Below are 14,406 nucleotides of genomic sequence, written 5' to 3'. Positions count from 1 at the left end.
TTTAGTCATGGAAGTTGATAAAACAAACAGATAATTAGTAAGAATGTAGAGTGGAAAAAAAAAAACAAAGCACAAAATGGAATAAGTGCTTTGAAGAAATCTAACATTTAATGGTTGTGCATGGAGAACGTGCCCCCAGTGAAGATTAATAAGAAGAAGCCAGAGAATTTTCTTGGTATCACAGAAGCCAAGACAAGAAAGAGACTATTTCCAGAAAGACAGTGTACCTAGCAGTAGTTTCGATGTAAAGTTACAATAAATGGGTTCAGAATATATCCTTTATTGATTTAGAAGCAATGCGGTCATTGATGAGTCATCTAAGCAAATTTACAGAGACCTATGACTGACTTCTCACATTGCTGATAATATTTTTATTTTAACTATTTTAGGAATAATAGCTGACATTGCACACTTAAACTTTTGCAAGGCATTATACTGAGTTATTCATATATTGTATCATCTCTGATTTAACCAGTATAACAACCATATTTATTTTTGAAACAACTGAAGCTTAAGGAAAGTGAATGAACTCCCAAAATTATTCAGCTACTAGATAGCTACATGTCCCCTGTTCCTGTCTCCACCCTCCTATCTCCATCTCACCCCTGCCCATCATATTTACTGCTCCAAGTCTACTGAAGGAAAGAAAGCCACATATGCAACTCTGAGACAGTTGCGTCCATAATGAGTAGAAAGGTCACTGTTACTGAGATATTATTGCTAATTATTTTAGATATAATAATGGTTATTTTTAACAGGCTTTTTAAAGAGTCTATATCTTTTGGAGGTACAAAATGAGATATTTACAGATGAAATTTTATATCTTGCATATGTTTCACAATAATCTGGTTGAGAGGGGAAGTACACAAGTATGGATGGAATTAGATTGGCCATGGGTGGGTAGGTGCTGAGGCTAATGGTGAGAAAAATGGGAGCTGTTACACCACAGTCTCTGCTTTTCTACAGTTTGAAAAATTTTAATAATAAGGTTAAACAAGTGTTTCAGTGAGGATCCAAGGTCTTCACAGTGAATATAAAAGTGCATGGGCTTTGTAATAGCTCTTTTGGTACTTAGGGCTTTATATCAGGTGTTTTGCTCTAGTGTTGGGGATAGCTAGAGGTGCTAGATAAATGTCTCCAGACATAGAAAGAATTATGTATTAAGAACTCTATAAAATCTGCAAAAAAAATGAACCTTAAATTTTAATTTACTGAATAATCACTAACTGTGACATTCATCATTAGTCTATAAGCTTAGTAGAATTTGCGAGATGACAATTAATTAGCTGGATGGCTTTGTAAAATGCATGTTTCTTTTAATTGCTATGGCCCATTTTCCATGTTTAATACAAAACTGGAAGCTCTTAAATGCATCAGAAATCTTTCTGGATTTGCTGTTGCATCATTCCACAGGCATTTCCCCTGGAGACATGGTAATTTTGCAACTTTTAAATATTCAACACAACTCTAATTATAAATAGTTCTCTTTCAAAAGTGATAGCCAGACTCTTGGCACAAACCACCTCTTGTTTTATGGGTAAGGATGACAGCATAATGACTGATGATATGTGTTAGATTCCCTCATCTCTCTTAATTAGAATTTTCTCTGCATCATCATGCTTTGTAACTAATCTGCTCCTTCCTGACAATGGTTAATGTGATTGAGAATGGCTTTAACTTTGTATTTCAACTGGAGAAACAGCCCAGACGGTCTGTAGGGTAGCCTGTGGAAGCGAAGGAAGAAAACTCTTCCAACTCCTTCCAATTTTTCTGTTCTACTTGGGTTGGTCAAGATCTGAAGACAGATAACAAAATCAAAGTACGTTCTGTGCTCTTAGAAATGTAGGAATAGATATGGAGGTAAAAAGGATGCAGCCTTGGAATAGAAGGCAATGAGAAGTTTAGAGAAGCTGACCATATGGAGCCATAAATCAGTAGCTACCCGGGCAACGAAGCTGACCCTGGACATCTGGTTCTTGACTCACCAGTTATTTATTGAGCACCTGCTATGAACACAGCCCTGTGGGGAAACACACACACACACACACACACACACACACACAGAATATCCAGAGACATTTTCCTTACCTTCAGTTCCAGAAAGAGGCAGTCCATCTACAGCTTAATACACTGATTTGAAGGCAAAGACTCAGTCTCTTTGGCTCACCCCTGCATCCCGTTACTTGGTACTGGGTATAGCTCACAATCATTAACTTAAATAAATGGTTTGCTAAGAAATGGGTGGATGAATGAATGAATGATTTAGTTATGGGGCCACTTACTCAAGGTCAAAATAACCTACTTCAAACTAAATATGTGAGAAGGTTTCAGACTTCTGAAAATCCTGCCTTGTATCCCATTCCTCCTGCATCCCAAGTAAAACAAAGACTATGGGGGTTAAGCTGCCCACCCTCACATGTGCCCACCCTCACTACCCCACTCATGGAGCTTTAGTTACAGTAGAACTCCTAGGAACTGTCCGTCAGGTAGGTAAGAGAGTGTATGGTAGTTATAAAGTGAGACAGTTTCAGCTCCTCGAAGGCTGCACAGACCCTCCTGAGAGATGAGATCATGCAGCTTTATCAGAGTACCAGGTATGCTGGATGTAAGATGTTGGTAGATCTCAAGACTTTTTTGACTCTGTGTTGTGGACAGTCCTGAGTCTTTGGAAGCGTAAAGAGACAATGTCCCAAAGGCCAGTTTTTATGGTGTTGTGCAAAAAGGAGTTTCTGAGCCTCACACACTTGACTTGATGGGAGACCCATGACACTCTTACTGCAACATTCTGGAAGACTCAAAAAAGGTAGTATGCTTTGCCTTCAACTCATAGATTGCTCCCCAAAATAAGGACTTTAGGAATAGGTTTGAAAATATAATTTTGTTTTTTGGAATCTTCCCCTGGATTCAACAAAATACCTGACCTGAAACAAATATTTGGGTCATTTTGGGGATTGCTTTATCTATAAATTTATATTTGTCCTTCAAAGTAGTAACCTGTATGAAATCAGGTAATTCAACTATAGAATGTCTGATGAATACTCTCCCATCTCCGTTCCCATATGCAGACATTTGGGTTCATTTTTCCTTTTCTTCCAGTGAAGCCATGAAGATTTTGCTAAGTGTAACATATTGATTAATTATCATCACATGGCTAGACCTCTGTTTAGGAGAAAGTATCATTGTTATAGACTGAATTATGTCCCCCCCCCCAATTTATATGGTGAAGCCCTAATCTCCAATGTGCCTATATTTGGAAATAAGGCTTTAATGGGGATAATTATATTAAATGAGATCATAAGGGTGGGGACCTAATCCAACAGAACTGGTGTCTTTATAAGAAGAGAAAGAAATACCAAGGATGCACATGCCCAGATGAATGACCATATGAAGACATCAAGATGGCAGCCATCTGCAACCCAAAGAGAAAAGTACCAGAAACCAACCCTACTTGTACCTCGATCTTGGACTTTCAACCTCCAGAAATATGAGAAAATATACATATGTTGTTTAAGGCACCCAGTCTGTATTATGTTATGGCAGCCCTAGCAGGCTAATAATCTGTAAGTAAATAAATAAAATATGGCTTCACTTCTCAATGAAGTTAAGTTTAGCCAAGGAGAAAGGACTAATATACATAAAATAGAGAAGATATAGAGTTTATATTGAGTAATTCTGCTCATAATATAGCAAAAGTAATAGTCTATTTTCATGGACAAAGTTCTGTGTGATCATGTCAACTTTATGTTTGGTCCTTTTTATGGGTTCAATAGTGTCCCCTCCCCCAAAAAGCTATATTAAATTCATAACTCCCAGGACCTTAGAATGAGACCATATTTGGAAAGAGGATCTTACAGTGGTAAAACTGTATTAAAATGAGTTCATTAGGGTTGACCCTAATCCTGTATAGCTAATGTCCTTATAAAAAATTCGGACACAAAGACAGACATGCATAGAGGGAAGATGATGTGAAGACACAGGGAGAAGGAGCCGTGTAGATGGAGTGATGCATCTGCAAGCCCAGGATGACCAAGCATTGCCAGCACACACTGGAAGCTGGAAGAGGCAAGGAAGGATTCTCTCTCAGAGCCAACAGAGAAAGCATGGTCCTGCTGACACATGGATTTCAGACAGCTAGCCTCCAGGACTGTGAGACAGTCGATTGCTGCCAGTTTTTGTTTCTGGTAGTTATAGGAAGTCAACACCACCCTGTTCTCAGAGCTAGATGGAGGCAGTTTAACAGGATAGCTTCTCAGCTAATCCACAGGCAGTTATAAACTATCACTAGAATGATTTAGAAATTACAGAACCAGCTAACTCAGGTTCCCTCACATAGGGTAAAATGTCCCTGCTGGAGTCGTAAGGTGTTACTAGTGGAGAGAAGAAAATAATAATAATTTAAAACATCACTTGCTATCACCCAAATAATGCTGCTGAGTATTTTTGTGATGTACACACGATTTGCATGGTGACTTCCTACAAAGCAGATACGGTTATTATCTCATTTTACAGCTGAGGAAATGAGAGTCAGAGAAATTAAATGACTTGCTTGACTTGCTCTTCGTCACACAGCTGGTAAATCGCAAAGCTGGCATTCAGACTAAGGTTTCCTGGAGCTAGATTTTGAAAGGTGAAAGGATTTTGTAAATAAGAAGTAGGAAGTGCTTCTGAGCTGGGAGAGTAAACACAGTTATTTCCACTAGAGAGATTTTCAGGCGAGAGAGAGGAAGGAAAGTGACTAGGGCAGGAGGAGCGTAACATCACAGGATTGGAGTGGGCCAAAATTCAGGGTGGCTCTTCAGTTCCATATGAAGTCAACTTTTCCCCATCTTTATGATTTCATGCTTCTGAGAATAGAGTAAGAAAAGATAAACAAACAATATAACTTGACCTAAATCCGTTAAGTGTGCCCTCTTAACATGGAGTTCTCTGTTCTCTTCTTGCTTCTTCTTTACCTTCTCATCTCACAAGATTCTTTCTGGTGTGGGGAACTATAGAGATTGTTGATCATATTGATGACATGGAAAATCCTTGTGTCCCTTCTGTGATTTACATAGATGAAGCTAAACAAATAGTGGGCATTTTCTCCAGAGTTATGTGTATTTTACAAACACGTAGTAACATTCCTATCTTTAAATTTTCCTTTCATGAATCACTGTCCTGAAGTAAAAAAGTAATAATTATAATAAAACTATAACATGGTAAAACAAAATAGTAATTGCAAACTTACTGCAGATGTTTGGATGAGAAGACCATCCTGCTTTCCTGAAATACTAAATTGTAGAGTGGTTCACAAGAAATACAGCTTTGCAGGGAAAGTCTGTGGCCAAATATGGGCCAAATACAAACATAAGGATTTACTTAATAGATAAGAGCTATTTATCACTAATAAAGTAGGAAAAGGGTACCACATTGTGTGAAAAGACTCTCATTTGTGACTAGGTCTGATTTTAGTTCTGCTGTGATGTTTCTTTGGGATGTCTCTTTACCTCCTAGGGCCTCCCTGTTATCAACTACAAAATGAGTAGCTTTCATTAAATCACAAGTTCCTCTCAGGCTCTCAGTTCTGCCTTATCATGTACAGAATTCAGTGCTTCTCAATTGCCTAAAGGTACTTCCAAGTATCTTTAATATTTGAACTTCATTAAGATGCAGAATATCTTCTCCAAGCATTATGCTCTGGCTAGGAAAACTCTCTCCTGATCCAGTTAGAACAATGATAAATACAAAGCATTGATATCTAAATAAGGATGATGTTATCATAGTTGAACATATTAGCAGACCTGAGTGATTACACTAGCATAATCTTTCTCTCCTCAGGACCTTCTTGCGCCATATTTATAACTTACTCCTTGGCAAATGACTGGGGCTTCCCAGGTGGTGCAGTGGTAAAGAATCTGCCTGTGTGCCAATGCAGGAGATGCAGAAGATACAGGTTCAGTCCCTGGGAAGTTTCCCTGGAGTAGGAAATGGCAACCTGCTCCAGTATTATTGCCTGGAAAATTCCACGGAGAGAGGAGCCTGGTGGAATACAGACCATGGGGTTGCAAAGAGTCAGACATGACTGAGGGACTGAGCACACACATACAAATGACTATGCATCTTAGATTCTGAAACTAGCTCTTCATAGTTGTACCGGTATACAAGCAATAGCTAATTGGTTGAATTATCACCCCAGATATAGAATACTCATCAAAGTCACTGAAATCTGTATTTCACATATTATTTACATGGAGTTCCTTCAGTATATCCTTTAGATATAAAATACATAATGACACCATTGATAACTAATTGGGAAAAGTGTAGTGTTTCTCTCTCCCAATTAATCTCCCCATTTAAGAGAGAAGTTCTCTCCCCATAATCTTCCTCCTTATTATTCTTCCCCAGATTAGGAGGAAAAAGTAATCTGATTGCTGAAAACTGGGGACATTCATTGAACCATATTTTCTACAGGGCAGGATGACTAAATTAAAAAGAAAACCCTGCACCATCCGGTGTTTTGTTGTGCTCTGTGTTCTGCTGGTGATGAGGTTTGGAGCAGGTCCTTGTCTTCCATTCCTCTGGCTGGGTGGGTAAACACATCTCTTCTGCAGACCCAACTATCCTCACACAGGCTGACCTCAAGATTCAGGTTTCCAGAGGAAATAAGAAGCACTCACCTCAAATCCAAGCTACATTCTCCAAAACTACCTACCAGAACCCCCTGCTCGTTGGGAGCTTGCCCGGCCATGGGCAAAGCTGATGTATTGTAGCAGTTTCTTGTGTCCACTAGTTAGGACCCTGGTTAGGAGGAGGAGGGGAATCTTGGCCTCCTCCCAACTTCCAGCATTGCTGTATGTCAGCGTTGTGGACAAGAGCTTGCAAACTCCTGACTCTTCATCTGATTTAATCTGCCTCTTCAGAAAGCCTCTCTATCCCAGTTTTTAAGACACATCTGTGTGTGTATATATATGCTTGTATTTTAAAGAAATCCTCTTTTAACTAGCATAGCTGTTACTTTTATGTGTTATTATAAAACAGTGCTTCAGCTGTCAGCATGCTGTTCTCCCTCCATATGTTTTCCCTGTGTCTTCTGACACTGCCTTTCCCTGGGCCAAGAAGCAGCAGAGGGAGTCTGTGGCTTGCCTGGAGGGCAGCCTCTGGGTCACAGTACAATTCTGAAAAGCTGTCTTCTCACTTAGTGCTTCTCAACTCCCTTTTGCTGAGTCAGGAAGATCCTCCTCTGTCTTCAGCACCCGGTGGCTTTGGGCATGAAGCCTAGTTCTTAAACTCCAGTCCAACCCAGCAATGAAATTTTGGTTGCTGCCGTTTTATTGTTGCAGATAGGAAGATAGACAGGGTTTTGGTACTTTATACCTTCTAATGGCAAAAACTAACGTGTTCCTTTGGGCTTATAAAAATCTCCTGCATTTATACGTGCTTTATGGTTCATAAGGTGTTTTCATATCTATTTTTTAAAAAAAATTTACTTCTTCTTTTCCTATCTGGATTCCTTTTACTTCTTTTTCTGCTCTGATTGCTGTGGCCAAAACTTCCAAAACTATGTTGAATAGTAGTGGTGAGAGTGGGCACCCTTGTCTTGTTCCTGATTTCAGGGGAAATGCTTTAAATTTTTCACCATTGAGGGTAATGCTTGCTGTGGGTTTGTCATATATAGCTTTTATTATGTTGAGGTATGTTCCTTCTATTCCTGCTTTCTGGAGAGTTTTAATCATAAATGAGTGTTGAATTTTGTCAAAGGCTTTCTCTGCATCTATTGAGATAATCATATGGTTTTTATCTTTCAATTTGTTAATGTGGTGTATTACATTGATTGATTTGTGGATATTAAAGAATCCTTGCATTCCTGGGATAAAGCCCACTTGGTCATGGTGTATGATTTTTTTAATATGTTGTTGGATTCTGTTTGCTAGAATTTTGTTAAGGATTTTTTCATCTATGTTCATCAGTGATACTGGCCTGTAGTTTTCTTTTTTTGTGGCATCTTTGTCTGGTTTTGGAATTAGGGTGATGGTGGCCTCATAGCATGAGTTTGGAAGTTTACCTTCTTCTGCAATTTTCTGGAAGAGTTTGAGTAAGATAGGTGTTAGCTCTTCTCTACATTTTTGGTAGAATTCAGCTGTGAAGCCATCTGGTCCTGGGCTTTTGTTTGCTGGAAGATTTCTGATTACAGTTTCGATTTCCTTGCTTGTGATGGGTCTGTTAAGATCTTCTATTTCTTCCTGGTTCAGTTTTGGAAAGTTATACTTTTCTAAGAATTTGTCCATTTCTTCCAAGTTGTCCATTTTATTGGCATAGAGCTGCTGGTAGTAGTCTCTTATGATCCTTTGTATTTCAGTGTTGTCTGTTGTGATCTCTCCATTTTCATTTCTAATTTTGTTAATTTGGTTCTTCTCTCTTTGCTTCTTAATGAGTCTTGCTAATGGTTTGTCAATTTTGTTTATTTTTTCAAAAAACCAGCTTTTAGCTTTGTTGATTTTTGCTATGGTCTCTTTAGTTTCTTTTACATTTATTTCTGCCCTAATTTTTAAAATTTCTTTCCTTCTGCTAACCCTGGGGTTCTTCATTTCTTCCTTCTCTAATTGCTTTAGGTGTAGAGTTAGGTTATTTATTTGGCTTTTTTCTTGTTTCTTGATGTAAGCCTGTAATGCTATGAACCTTCCCCTTAGCACTGCTTTTACAGTGTCCCATAGGTTTTGGGTTGTTGTGTTTTCATTTTCATTCATTTCTATGCATATTTTGATTTCTTTTTTTATTTCTTCTGTGGTTTGTTGGTTATTCAGAAGTGTGTTATTTAGCCTCCATATGTTTGAATTTTTAACAATTTTTTTCCTGTAACTGAGATCTAATCTTACTGCACTGTGGTCAGAAAAGATGACTGGAATGATTTCAGTTTTTTTGAATTTTCCAAGACCAGATTTATGGCCCAGGATGTGATCTATTCTGGAGAAGGTTCTGTGTGCACTTGAGAAAAAGGTGAACTCTCGCTGTTTGCAGATGACATGATCCTCTACATAGAAAACCCTAAAGACTCTATCAGAAAATTACTAGAGCTAATCAATGAATATAGTAAAGTTGCAGGATATAAAATTAACACACAGAAATCCCTTGCATTCCTATACACTAACAATGAGAAAACAGAAAGAGAAATTAAGGAAACAATACCATTCACCATTGCAACAAAAAGAATAAAATACTTAGGAGTATATCTACCTAAAGAAACAAAAGACCTATACATAGAAAACTATAAAACATTGATGAAAGAAATCAAAGAGGACACAGACAGATGGAGAAACATACCGTGTTCATGGACTGGAAGAATCAACATTGTCAAAATGACTATTCTACCCAAAGCAATCTATAGATTCAATGCAATCCCTATCAAGCTACCAACGGTATTTTTCACAGAACTAGAACAAATAATTTCACAATTTGTATGGAAATACAAAAAAACCTTGAATAGCCAAAGTAATCTTGAGAAAGCAAGAATGGAACTGGAGGAATCAACCTGCCTGACTTCAGACTCTACTACAAAGCCACAGTCATCAAGACAGTATGGTACTGGCACAAAGACAGAAATATAGATCAATGGAACAGAATAGAAAGCCCAGAGATAAATCCACGAACCTATGGACACCTTATCTTTGACAAAGGAGGCAAGGATATACAATGGAAAAAAGACAACCTCTTTAACAAGTGGTGCTGGGAAAACTGGTCAACCACTTGTAAAAGAATGAAACTAGAACACTTTCTAACACCATACACAAAAATAAACTCAAAATGGATTAAAGATCTAAATGTAAGACCAGAAACTATAAACTCCTAGAGGAGAACATAGGCAAAACACTCTCCGACATAAATCACAGCAAGATCCTCTATGACCCACCTCCCAGAATATTGGAAATAAAAGCAAAACTAAACAAATGGGACCTAATGAAACTTAAAAGCTTTTGCACTACAAAGGAAACTATAAGAAAGGTGAAAAGACAGCCCTCAGATTGGGAGAAAATAATAGCAAATGAAGAAACAGACAAAGGACTAATCTCAAAAATATACAAGCAACTCCTGCAGCTCAATTCCAGAAAAATAAATGACCCAATCAAAAAATGGGCCAAAGAACTAAACAGACATTTCTCCAAAGAAGACATACAGATGGCTAACAAACACATGAAAAGATGCTCAACATCACTCATTATCAGAGAAATGCAAATCAAAACCACAATGAGGTACCATTACACACCAGTCAGGATGGCTGCTATCCAAAAGTCTACAAGCAATAAATGCTGGAGAGGGTGTGGAGAAAAGGGAACCCTCTTACACTGTTGGTGGGAATGCAAACTAGTACAGCCACTATGGAGAACAGTGTGGAGATTCCTTAAAAAACTGGAAATAGAACTGCCATATGACCCAGCAATCCCACTTCTGGGCATACACACTGAGGAAACCAGATCTGAAAGAGACACGTGCACCCCATGTTCATCGCAGCACTGTTTATAATAGCCAGGACATGGAAGCAACCTAGATGCCCATCAGCAGATGAATGGATAAGGAAGCTGTGGTACATATACACCATGGAATATTACTCAGCCATTAAAAAGAATTCATTTGAATCAGTTCTAATGAGATGGATGAAACTGGAGCCCATTATACAGAGTGAAGTAAGCCAGAAAGATAAAGACCAATACAGTATACTAACGCATATATATGGAATTTAGAAAGATGGTAACGATAACCCTATATGCAAAGCAGAAAAAGAGACACAGATGTACAGAACAGACTTTTGGAACTCTGTGGGAGAAGGTGAGGGTGGGATGTTTCGAGAAACAGCATGTATATTATCTATGGTGAAACAGATCCCCAGCCCAGGTGGGATGCATGAGACAAGTGCTCAGGGCTGGTGCACTGGGAAGACCCAGAGGAATCGGGTGGAGAGGGAGGTGGGAGGGGGGATCGGGATGGGGAACACATGTAAATCCATGGCTGATTCATGTCAGTGTATGACAAAACCTACTACAATGTTGTGAAGTAATTAGCCTCCAACTAATAAAAATAAATGGAAAAAAAAAGAATAGAACAAAAAAAAAATTTTAGAGGATAATTGCTTTATCACATCTGTTTTCTCCATTGAGGTTCATGACATGAAATACTTGCTCAATACTTATAATACATATGCCAATCAGAATGGTGACAGATCAGCCAGGTGTTATTTGCATGCTTTTTATATGTTAGGCATTAGGAATTCAAAGGTGAGTTTTTTTACTATTGCTATGAATATCAATATTGATATTTATTTATTTATCATTTTGTTACATTGTGTAGATGAAAGTTCAGGCAAAGAGAATTTAAGTGGATTATCTTAGGCCACCCAGATAGTATACAGTGGAGTGAAATTTTCAAACCTAGACTTTTCCTTTTCAATTTTAGTATTAGTACTTTTGTACACCATTATAACTTGTCCTTCAGTTGGGTTCTTTTAACTTAGCCTTTTTCTTTTGAAAGGTTTTTTTTGTTTTGTTTTTGGTTTGTTTTGTTATTTAACTCAAAGGCTAAGAGGATAAGCAGCTATTGACATTTGCTGAGTGTCTGATAGTCCCTCGATATTAATCATTAATGCTAGGTTTTGTCAGAAATGACAAGGAGTGTCCTGAAAAATATAGGTTTAGAGAATCCATAGTAAAGAGATACAAAAAACTGGAAGGGAGCCCTCAAGGATAAACAAAGGTATTAAAATGATCTTTTTTGTACTTTCTACTCTGATGAATAGATGCTGAATGTTCTTCTGGACTGGCCATTTCACTTCTTGGACATAATGAAAATTAGGCTTCATTTTTAAAAAAGATATGGTTTATATCATAATACAAGCTTTAATCTATGTAAATGTTAAATAGAAGCTAGGAAGTTATTGTGAATGACTAGGAAGGAACTTAACTGAAAAAAACCATTAGAGACACTAAAACAAAGCTCCAAGATTGTTTTGCATGAAATGAATATTAAAAAAATTAACTTACTTCTATACCAGGAATGTGCTAGAAAACTTAGTAAATTAAGAGATGATTTTCAAAATAGCAAGAAAAATATTAAAGTCCTTGGAATAAACTTAGAAAGTAATGTATTATTCCTAGAGAAAAAAAAAACCTAAGGGATCAAATATTGTGCTTTAACATATGGATAGAAAAACTGAATATTAGAATTAATCAGTTCTCATAAAGCAAGTTTCTCATAAAAATATACAGGTTTAATACAATTTCTATTAAAACCTTTGAAGAACATTCTCTAGATTCCACCATAGTTATTCTGATGTGTTTTGGGGAGAAAATAATGTAATAAACCAAGAAAACTTTGAGCAAGAAGAGTAGTGAAGGGGAAACTTGACTTCCAAGATACTAAAATGTATTAGAATGTTCCTATAATCAAATAGGATGTTGTGGCTCAGGCTTGGACAGAGAGCATAGAAAAAGGCTTTGGTGCAAATAAGCAATACACATGCAAACGGCAAATAAATGTATAAAAGAATTCAATGTGTAGTAATAGAAAATCTTAAAAATCTTAACAAAATATACTATTTTTCATCTATTATGGCACAGATTATTTGGTAGAATTTTTAAAACAATAATGTTTTCTGTCATCATGTTCAAGGTGTGATCATAAAAATAGACATGGGAATTGTGGGTGAAAAATAGGATAAGCTATTATCCTTTTTTACTGCTGCACAAGGGGTATGAGTTAACATGACCATCGTAGACGGAATCAACAGCAATAAAAAGTCATGACCTTTGACCCAGATTCTTGATTTCTAGAAATGTAAAGAAATAGAGATTTGTGCAAATAACAACCTATAGGCATATTTATTGCATTACTTATTTTTAGCAAAATCAGAAACATCTTGATGTTTAATAATGACTGGTATATGCAAATAACCAACTGCTTTGTAACCATCAATGTATTTTCAAAGACTATCTCATGAAATGAGGAACTAATCAACATATGTTTCACGAGAATGAAACAGAATCCATGATCATATATGTGAGTGAAATATGGATTTTAAAAATCTACCACAATCTTAATAGTGACTATGTGTGGGAGATAGAACTTAAGATCATTTTGATGTTACTATTTGTACTTTCTCATATTTTCAAAATTGTCTATAATAAGCATGTCTTATAGTTACACTTTTAAAAATGAATGATATTTATTAGTTTAAAAATATTATATTATTTAATTAAAATAATATCTTATGTCTCTCAATCCAGAAGCTAGTTAATTACAAAGTCAGCTAGTCAATAATTTCATTTCCCTAAGTGCTTTCCTTGGTTAATAATATAATTTTACAAATTTCTGCTTAAGATATCCTATTTGATAGTCATAAGTAGTATTTTTGATGTTTTAATTGGTACTTCTTAAGTATTGATAACATTAAACATAGCTTCTGACCTTTATTAGTCATTAATATTCCTACTAATGTTTTTGTATACTAAACTATGATTGCTACATGCCCTATTCCATTCATTTATTTGGCTGTTCTTGTGCCACTACCATGTATTAACTATATAATACTTCATTTTACATCTTAGCATCTAGTATGGTAGGTCAGTTTTTAAAATTGAAGTATATATAACTCAGTAACTAATAGTGTATTAGTTTCTGGTATACAGCATGATTTCATACTTGTATGCATTGTGAAATGATCACAATCCATCTAATTATCATCTGTCAACATACATAGTTATACAAATTTTTTTCTTGTGATGAGAATTTTAAGATTTATTCTTTTAGCAACTTCCAAATATGTGACACATATTATTAACTACAGTCAGTATGCTGTATATTACATCCTCATAACTTACTTATGTTATAACTGAAAGTTTGTACCTTTTGCTCCCCATCAGTCATTTAACCCATCTCCCACCTCTGCCTCTGGTAACTACAAACATGTTCTCTGTATCTATGAGCTTGGATATGTATACATAAGGAAATGGCAACTCACTCCAGTATTCTTACCTGGAGAATCCCATGGACGGAGGAGCCTGGTGGGCTACAGTCCACGGGGTCACAAAGAGTCGGATATGACTGAGCGACTTCACTTTCATACACATATATATGTATGTATGTATATATATATGCACACATATACACACATGCACACACACATATACATGCCTACAAACATATGCATATATATATATATATATAATGTGTGGGGTTATTTTTGGATTCCATATATAAATGGAAACATATAGTATTTGTGTGTTTCTGACTTATTTCACTTAGCATAGTATCTTTGATGTCTATCCCTATGATCACCAATGGCAAGATTTCACACATTCTTTATGACTGAATAATATTCCACTGTATATGTATAACCAGTTTTGTAAATCTGTTCATCCACTGATGAATGCTTAAGTTGTTTCC

The sequence above is a fragment of the Cervus canadensis genome, chromosome 22, assembly GCF_019320065.1.
Source record: "Cervus canadensis isolate Bull #8, Minnesota chromosome 22, ASM1932006v1, whole genome shotgun sequence".
Classification (NCBI taxonomy): Eukaryota; Metazoa; Chordata; class Mammalia; order Artiodactyla; family Cervidae; genus Cervus; species Cervus canadensis.
The sequence above is the reverse complement of the archived record's forward strand: the minus strand, read 5'-3'. Positions refer to the sequence as shown.